General features: G+C 42.8%; 1 long non-coding RNA gene across 2 annotated transcripts in view; it reads right to left on the minus strand.

Annotated features, from left to right (window-relative positions):
- Positions 1–4,385: 4,385 nt before the first annotated feature.
- The window catches only part of LOC103610375, a 7,055-nt gene continuing 1,512 nt past the window's right edge, over positions 4,386–9,928 (minus strand). The window contains exons 1-3 of one of the 2 annotated variants that reach the window (XR_552206.1): positions 8,575–8,991; positions 8,179–8,327; positions 4,386–5,142 (exon numbers count right to left, since the gene is read on the minus strand). This is a non-coding gene — a long non-coding RNA (uncharacterized LOC103610375). Of the gene's footprint in view, positions 5,143–8,178; positions 8,328–8,574; positions 8,992–9,928 lie in introns of those variants that run through there. The other variant, XR_552205.1, reaches the window with a different exon arrangement.

Genomic DNA, 9,928 nt, shown 5'->3' on the forward strand with positions numbered 1-9,928 from the left:
TCTGGAAATAAATGGAAGCCAGGATGACAGATATTGTATCTGCTAATGTGTGCTATGGGAGAGCAGACCAAATGTGGCCGGGGACAGTGGGTTAGGAGGGCAGGAGAAGATGTTGATTTGACAGCGACACCCCAGACCTGGGTTTGAAAAGCCCTGTCCCTTCCAGTGTCGCTGGAGATGATCATTACGTGCTGGCTTTACCTCTGAGCCAAGAACTCAATGCAGATATATTTCCAATTCATGTGCCACTTATTATCAACTAGGTTATAGAACACTGAAAGTTTCTGGGACTACCAGGAACTTCCTAAATGAAGTGGTGTTCCGACTTTATGTGATATAAGGGCATTTGTCCTTAAACTGCTTTATAGTTTTTGTACTTCTCTCCCATGTATTACCTAACTCACAGATTCATTCAATTTTATCCATCTTGTATGTCCCTCTACAATTCATCCTGAATCTTCTTCCCACTCCAAAAAGAAACATAAATTAGTAAGACTCAGGCTGTCTGTCTGTCTGGATGCCAAAGGCATTTAGTGGGTAACTCCTGCGGCCTTGGCCAATTCCCGGGTGTAGACAATGAAAGTCAGCAAATGTGTGTGTCTTTTTTTTTTTTTTTTTTCCTTTTTGTCTTTTTTCGTGACCGGCAACGGATCTCAACCCTCGGTGTTGCGCCCGCACCTTGCCCAGCCAGTGAGCGGCCGGTCTGTATGTGGGATCCAAACCCTCAGCGGGAGCGCCGCCGTGCTTCCCAAGTGGCACACTGTAGCAGTGCACCACCGGGCCGGCCCCAGCAAATGTGTGTGTCTTGCTTGGGGTTTGCTGTTGTTCTTTGGTTTGGTTTTGGCATGCAGAGTATTTTTTAAAGTGAGTTTGAATCTTTGTACATCTAAGACAATAGGTTCATTTTTGCTTTCTCTTACAGCCCACTCTTTGCCCTCCCTTGTTCCTCTAGAGTATGATACTATTTAAACATTATATTAATATTCATCAATAAAACTCATGTGAGGCATGTGAACCCTGAAAGAGCTACTCCTGGATCCTGAGTCGCTAACTGGGTCTGAGTTCTGATCTGAGCCAAGCAGCCGTTTGCTGGGTGAAGGTTCTGCACAGGCCCTGTGTCCTCGGGAACAGCCTGGGCTGAGCGATATTTGAAGTTTGGCCTTTTCCTGACTGCCCGTTTCTGTTTACATCAGATTAAGCTGCTGCTGAGGAGTCGCTCCCCCTGAGCTTAACGAATGCACTGTCACCTGTCAAGCATCCACTGGCCACCACTCGGTGAGCAGAATCTCTCTTCCATGACAGGCTGGACCATCAGGACTGAGCAAGCTTGAGTTTTTCATTTGCATGAAGGACCGGAGTGGGGATGTGGCTGAGAACGGGCCACATAGTCCTGTCCCTCTCTTTGTCCTGGTGGAGAACACATCCATTTGGTACCCGGTGCTGTGTCTCCCGGGTTTCCAAACTGTTTGACACATAAACTGTCCTTGACCTCTAAGTTTCTTCGTCAACGAATTTGACAGACATTTTACATGGAAAGTTCTAAACTGTTCCTAAACTGGATGGATTGAGACAACTTAATATGTGGAAAATATCATGAAATTATGTAGGATTAAAAACTAGATCAGAGATGTTAAAAATGTTTATTTTTGATAGATAAATGAGTCAAAGTCAAATCTTTTATAATTATTTAGAAAAACGGACTTCACATTAAAATGCCTCCATGCCGAAGAGAAGGAAAACTCATTCTCTGCCAACTGTATTTTTCAGCACCACTTACTGGTGAAGGAACCGAGTGAAATGTCTGCCTCTTCTGCCTCAGATGACTTACCGGGAGCAGCTCTCTAGGTGTTGCTCTGCTTTCTGCTATGAATTGCGTGTAAACTGGACAGGATTCAGGGCAACTCAGTAGAGAAAAGACTGTGACATAGAAAGACTAAAGAGATGTGTGGGGACAAAAAGAGAGAGAGAAGGCAGGGAGGGAGTGAGGGAGGGAAGGAGAGAGGGGGAAGAGGGAACCCACAGATGACCTTGTCCTTGGTTAGGTGCTCACTGTGCCCTGCCCACTTCACGTCCTTTTGGCCCACGTTTTCCTGCAGCAGCGAGCTCCATGCAGCTGGGACTGGCAGCGCCTTCCCGCACTTCATGCAGCTGCAGCCTGAACCTCCCTGGAAGCCATGGTGTGAGGGTGTCATCACCTTCCAGGTCACTGATAATCCCTGGTTGTTGGGGAATGGGAGACCCTTACCAGGGGTATTTCTCATGACTCCACAGAGGGTCCTGGCAGAACCTGGCCCTGGCTGCCTGCAGTGGTGAACGACCTGAGGACTCACCTCGTGCTGTCTTCCCTTCCTTTCCTGCTGCAGTCTTCCCAGTCCTCTGCTTTTCTCTCAAATGATTTCCCAAAGTAGATTACTTGCACACCTTTGGCTCAGGCTTGGCTTTCAGGGGATTGAGCCCAGTATGCTCAGTGCCAGCATGTGTTGTTTTCAGCTCCTGAAGATGAGTTGTTTAATGTTTGCTTTGGGATAAATTAACTCACCTTTCACCCCAGAGGGAAAGCTTGTTTTAATAAAATGCTTACTAGCTTTATATAGCCTCACCATTTTGAGGGATCTCATGGTATTTTATATTCAATATTTATATTTTTTGAGAAATTAAAAATTATAGGGAGATACAGAGAATGTCATAAACGCTTTTGTACTCGTTACACTGAAAAAACACATCTAGACATTTTATTTCAGGTATACGTAAAAGAACATGACAGCATTGGAGATAAAGTTAAAATCTCCAACTTCAGTTTTTGGTGTCGCATTTCCCTATATAAATCCCCAGAAAGCAGCTGCTATCCTGGACTTGGTATGTTTCCTTTGGCCTTATTTCGTTTGTTTGCAAAATATTATTTTGCATGGTTTAACATTTACACAGATTACTTCAGTTAAAAGTTTACTTTAAAATGTATATAAATGTTTCATTTTGAAGCTACATTTTTATCCATTTTATTATTGAGAAGTGTATGCATGTTATGCATCGGCTCTAAATCATTTCTCTTATCAGCTGTAATATTCCATTGTATGAATATGATTTATTCGTGTATTTCTCATTCTAAACATTCTTGGATGATTCCAGATTTTTCCCTCTTATGAATAATGCTGCTGCTATGAACTTACTTTTGCAACTGTCTCTTGGTGCCCATGTGCAAAAGGTTTTCTTCAGATATTTTCTTGGTCATAAGGAAATGGCATTTCTAACTATTCTATAATTGCCAAACTACTCTTCTGAGTGGCTCTGCCAATTTACTCTTCCACTGGCAAGATAAGAGTTCCTGCTTCTTCAGGTCCTAGTCACCACTGGCATTTTACATTTCTTTAAAATATTTTGCCAATATTATAGGTTTGAATGAATCTCATTTTGTTTAAACTTTTTTATTTCCCTGATGATTAGTGAGGTTGAGTGTCTATTCAGTTATTGAGCCATGAGTTCTCCTCTTTGGAGACCGAGATGTCTATTTCCCTGTTGGACTGCCTTTGATTCGTGTGTGTAAGAATTTCTCAGATCTTCTGATACTAAGCTCGTGTTTATTGTAGATGTCACATATCCACTTCCCAACTTGTCTCTTATATCAAGTGTGTCGGGCTGACTGGTGAGCTCGCTTGGTTAGAGCACGGGGCTGACAACACCGAGGTCAAGGGTTTGGATCCTCATACCAGCCAGCTGCCAAAATTTTTTAAAAATACTAATTAATTTTAAAAATTAGGTGTGTATGTCACATCTTCTGTGGTACTGAATTTTTAAATTCTGATCAAATTTGTCAATTTTTAATTCATGAACTTATTAATTTTCATGTCATCAAACTTTGTTTACATGAGCTAATCAATTATTTTAAAGAATCGTCTTAGTCTGGTCTGTCTGCTTGGTGTGTTGTTTTAAGTTTCTCTGATTTCTCTTCTTATCTTTACTAATCTTTCTTCTCCTTATTTCAGCACCCTCTATTTTTATTCCCTAGTTTTGACCACCTCATTGATTTTAGTCTTTGAACAAATGTTTTTTAATTCACTTTATCTGGATCCGCCACACTTTGTATAGCATTTTTAGTGACATTTGGTTCTAGAGATGTTCCTTCTTAAACCATGGTACATTTTATTATTTTTTAAATTTTTTTATTTTATTTTTATTTATTTTTTATTTTTTATTTTTTTGTCCTTTTTGAGACTGGACGCACCGCGCTCAGCCAGTGAGCGCTGTGAGCGCACCGGTCATCCCTATATAGGATCCAAACCCACGGCGGGAGTGCTGCTGCGCTCCCAGCATCGCACTCTCCCGAGTGCGCCACGGGCTCGGCCCAAACCATGGTACATTTTAAAACTTTAAGCTTAAACAAAATAATTCATGTACGTAATAAAAAAGAGACACAGAGGCTCTCTCCTTTCCCTCTGGACCCTCTGTTTTCTCCACAGAGGAGGATGATTAAAATTTTAGAGAGCCAACCCGGATTATTTTAACATAAAATTATTAAAAAATGGTGTTTATTTGAAATTATATATTATTCACTTTTCTGTTATGTAAATGCTATTATTTAAACAAAACAAAAAATGATAAATTTTATTATTTAAACTAAAAACTAGGACTAGTTAACAGTGGCAATTAATAGTAGGACCAATTAAGAAAATTGTGTGTGAGAAAAACATAGCAATATTTTAGTAGTGTTTTTCCTGTCCTTTGATACAGTAATTTATCTTAACTCTTTAAATTTTTATTAAATTTAATAAAATTTGTAGGCCATACATAAAATAAAGTTCTTAAGATACATACACATAAGTTTTTTAAAAGGGGGAATGTACAGTGGAACTAACTAAATAGATGTTTTCTATATTTAACAGAAAACGATGGCATGAGTTTTATGTGGGATTATAATATGGGGCATTTCTACCCTTTTGTTTCCTTTTCTTTAGTGTGTCTCTGAACCGCTTGCAGCCTGTCTGAGTCCATTTGTGCTGCTAGAACAGGACACCTGAGCCTGGGGAACTTATCACGAACAGAAAAGCATTGCTCGCAGCTGCACAGGCTGGGAAGTCTCCGGTCAGGCTCTGCAGGTGTCTGTGGAGCCACAATTTTCTCCCAGGATGGTGCACGGCACGGTGGGTCCTGCAGAGGGGAGGAAGGCTGGATGCTCACATGGCAGAAGGCAGAAGGGCAGAGAGCGGGGAAGGACAGACAGCTAGAGAGCCCTTTTATTAAGGCATTGATCCCACCCCTGAGGCTGGAGCCCTCTTGGCGTAATCACTTGAAGGCCCCACCTCCCAACACCATTATATTGGCAGTTAAATGTCAACATGAGTTTTGGAGGGGACAAACATTCAAACCATCCCACAGCCTTTAAAATACTCTTCTTTTATGTAGCAGTAAAGCCAAGTCCAGCCCAATGTAAAATCCACTCTGATTTGCAGCTTTGTTCTCGTCAGTCCCATTTTACCCTGATTCCTGGCGTCAGTCTAAATACCCTCTCAACAAAAGCATTTGAGAGTGAAGTATTTACTGTTTTACTCGGGCCTCTAGACTTTTAGGAATTAATTTCCAGCTCTTCAAAAACATCCACCCACTTTCTATTTACAGGCTTGTTTTGGTAGATGAGCTGTTTGTCAGTCGGGTTGTTTGCATCTAGAAAGTCATCGTATTGGCTGTACTTGCCTAAAATGTCCATCATTTTTAAACCCTCCAGAGCACCACAGATGCCATCATAAGTTACACCACTTTTCCTCATGGAAATAGTTTTAAAGCACAGTGGGAACTTGAACTTGTGAAATCAAAGTTGGATTCCCAAATAACTTACAGTTTTAGTAAAGAATTGAGAAAGTCCTGTTTACCTTGGCATACCTTTTCTAGTGGCATTCTTTTCTTTTTAAGTTCTGACACAGTCATACTCCAAAAAAAAAAAAGCATTTCTTTTCCTGTGTCTGTGTTTCCCAACCTGCACGTAGCACTGACAGCTCAGGGCTAGTTCTTTCCTTCTTTTCTCAGTTTTTTATAGTCACTTCAAGGAAGGGCAAATGGTTTTAGAAAAACAGCACATAAATTTCTAACTTATTGTACTATTTTTAAATCCTCATCCTCAATGCACTTCCAGGTTAAAGAAGAGTATTTTCCTTTTTCTATACTTTGAAAATATGACTTCATGACAGACCAGCTTTTCAACATATTTTCTACAGCAAGCACCGAGAGTCACCTCATTAAAGGAGGCTACGTCCTCCTGTCTCTGTAAGTCAAAAATGTCACTGAGTGCTTCTGCACATTCTGAAGACACAAAAAAGGAACTAAAAACTTTTATTATGAAAGATTCAATATGACGGGTAAGCAAATCACGTCTCTCATCAGTTATGTGTACTGTCAACCCTCATTATCTCCAGGTTCCCTGGCCTCAGATTCAACCAACAGTGGACTGAAAATATTAGAGGAAAAAAGTAAAAAATACCAATATGACAATAAAAATAATACAAAACATGCAAAATCACAACTATTTGTGCAGCATTTGCATTGTATTAGGTGTTGTAGGTAAACTAGAGACGATTTGAAGTATACAGGAGGCTGTGGGTAGTTAAACTCACATGCAAACACCACACCATTTTATATAAGGGACTGGAGCATTGGGGGATTTTGGTATTCTGGAACCAGNTAAAAAATACCAATATGACAATAAAAATAATACAAAACATGCAAAATCACAACTATTTGTGCAGCATTTGCATTGTATTAGGTGTTGTAGGTAAACTAGAGACGACTTGAAGTATACAGGAGGCTGTGGGTAGTTAAACTCACATGCAAACACCACACCATTTTATATAAGGGACTGGAGCATTGGGGGATTTTGGTATTCTGGAACCAGTTCCCCATGCAGATACCGAAGGACGGACTGCAGGACATTAGCAGATAATATCTGTTCATTTTTTTGGATCAAAATCTTATAGACTGGATTGAATTTGCAAAAGTTTACATTTGTACTGTCTGCCGTGCGTGCAGACAAATGAGCAAAGCCCAGCTTGTATTTGCACAAGACATTGTCAATCTTTTGTCTCGTGCTTTCTGAAGTTTTATTAAAATCTTCACAGAAATGAAGACTATATGAAACTCCATTTCTCAAGCTAGCTTAGAATTAAGGGAAACAATTTGTTGTTGCTGTGATTCTCACACACGCTGGTTCTTAGGCTCTACGCTCTCAGCAGTTGACATATTCCTTAAAACTCTCCATTTTTTCACCACAGGACACTGTCGCTGCAGCCTCCATCAGGAAATGGAACTGTACTCTGATCTGGGGGCAATCAAGAAAATGATACGATTGTGCACATTCATTTGTGTGATATGCCCAAGATAATTCAGCAGCCACTATTTTTGACTGAGCATCGGTGTCTTTTGGGGACTTTAAAACTTTACTTTTGTGGAATCCATACTGGGAATTCCCCCATTCACTAAAATTTTTTCAAACCCCCAAACCAATATGACAGTGCTTTCGTGGCCGTTCACAGACACCCACAGGGCAGCTTTGGGGACTTTAAAACTTTACTTTTGTGGAATCCATACTGGGAATTCCCCCATTCACTAAAATTTATTCAAACCCCCAAACCAATATGACAGTGCTTTCGTGGCCGTTCACAGACACCCACAGGGCAGCAATGATTTGCGTCACCGTGTGTGCACGTTCCCAGCTGAGGCTGAGCAGGACAGTGCTCTGCCTTCTTGCCTCAGCTCATGCTGTGAGCGTGTCCTTTTCACAGTCTATTTAGTGCCATGGTTTTTGCACTTTTGTGCTTTTTGTTGGTGATTTTGCTGTTTACAGTGGCCCCCAAGCACAGTGTGGAGTGCTGTCTTGTGTTCCTAAGCCCAGGAAGGCTGTGATGTGCCTTACAGACAAATGCATGTGTCACACAAGCTTCCTTCAGGCCTGAGCTACAGTGCTCTTGGCCATGCATGCAACGTTAATATGTCAATAGTGTATACTAAACAAGGTGTCGTTAGACAGAAACACACATAAAACAAGGCTATGTATTGACAAAAATGTCATGACCAGAGGCTCGCAGGAACCTAACCCTGAGTTTCGTCTGGGACCGATGGTTTAGTATCACTACTGCAGTGTTCATGGTGACTGTGGAAAACCAGTTCCCATAAATCAGAAAAATTGACTCTACTCACCTGTCTCACCCCAGATGTGTGAGATTCGCTCTGCCGCTGCTCTCGCATCACCTCCCACCATGCCCAGCCCCCAGTTATCTTCTGCGGATGGTGCAGGATGCTCCGTTTTGGTTATTTTTCCCCCAGTTCCGTTCTATGTGTCCTTCCATCTGCCATTAAAATAATAGTTTTCTATTAAAATAATAGTTTTCTAGCCTTCTTTTTCAGTGATGTTTGGGTCATTCTGGCATTGGTATTATAATCATTCTTATTTTCCTTGTCTGAACTCTTAGAAAGCATGGTCAGACTGGTCACAGTGATAACAATTAAGTTAGTACTATCTCGATACGAAGCAACAGTTAATCCACAGAGAAAGTCAACGTTGCACACTTAAAGCATGTCACATGACTTACTCACTTGTCACTAGGTGGCCTGCGACAGTGAACCACAAGCCATGTTGCCAGCATCAGTGGACAGTCACAGCAGAGGACAGATGATCCATGCTGTATTCATGTGACACTGAAAACAGTTTGCTTTCAGCCCCTGTGTTTGGAATCTCACACGGGCTTTGTGTTTTTCCCTCAACCATCCGCACCCATCAGGACAAACCGAGACCTCGTGTGTCCTAGGACTGAGGAATTTCCCAGGATGTGGGACTCACAGCCCCGGGCAAACTTGGACCCAAGGTCACCGTAGCAGAGGTAGGTGACCTCAGCTCTCTTCCCTGGTTCTTTTGGTATTTGTCTACAAAGGGCGCAGGGTGGAGAGAGAAGGAGCCAGAGGAAAGAGAGAGCAGGTCGCCCGCTGTGCCGAGTGAAGAAGGGAGCTGGGGAGGCGCAGCCGGCAGCAGCAGGTGGAAGGGTCTCCAGCCCTGTGAGGCACAGTCGGCCTCCTTGAAAACACCCTGACAATGTCAAAGAGAAGCCAAGCTGGAGACTTGCTGAAAGGTGGCTGGACAGACTTTACTCAGACTACTGCAGTCGGGGACAGAGACTTCAGTGTGAACTGATCTCGACTCTGCAGAAGCAGAAGTGGGAAGCCTTGTACGTGCTGGGCTGTGCAAAGGGAACGCGTGACGGCTGTCGGGGGAGGCGGGTCCTTGTGCACAGGTCGTCGTGTCTGCTGAGTGGTGCTCAGTGCAGTCGGGCGCCTACCCTCCCACATGGACTGGGGACAGCCCTGCCCTTTCTGAAGGACATTCCTGGGTGGTAGAAGATTTACATCTTTAGGGAAAAGAAAAGGATTTATTATTGCAAGTTTCATGAGGTAAATGCTCTATGAAAAGGGAGGTTGGGGCCTCTGGCCATGTTTTGGTTGGAACAAACAGTAAATTTTTTGGCAGTGTTAAGCTTTCTCAGGCGGGGTCTTAAGGGGACTGGGGTCATCTTAGGGATGTGGCCCTGAGCTGCTAGAGACTATGCTAGCATTTGTCCAAATCTCATCATGTGGGGGTGGACAAAATTGTTTGTGCTGAGTCCGCTGTTCTCACAGGCCAAGGTTGAGGCCTGGTTGAGAAAGGGCTCGGAGGAGCCTGGCTACAGCGTGGCCAAGGAGGGGGACTTTACCACCGACAGGTGTGCTACTGTGTCAGTGAGGGAAGGCGTGGAGCTGATTCCTAAGGAAAATTAGGTCCCAGGATGAAGAGTGACCCCTCCCTGCCTCACCCCTTGTCCCTCACTACTGTCCCCCTGCCTTGCACCCCCATGAGGTTCTAGCATACAAGTTGTGACTAGGGCTAAGACATTGGGATCCCTGTCTCTGTCTGAGCTTG

Source organism: Galeopterus variegatus, unplaced genomic scaffold (assembly GCF_000696425.1).
Source record: "Galeopterus variegatus unplaced genomic scaffold, G_variegatus-3.0.2 Scaffold11035, whole genome shotgun sequence".
In the NCBI taxonomy this organism is placed as follows: domain Eukaryota; kingdom Metazoa; phylum Chordata; class Mammalia; order Dermoptera; family Cynocephalidae; genus Galeopterus; species Galeopterus variegatus.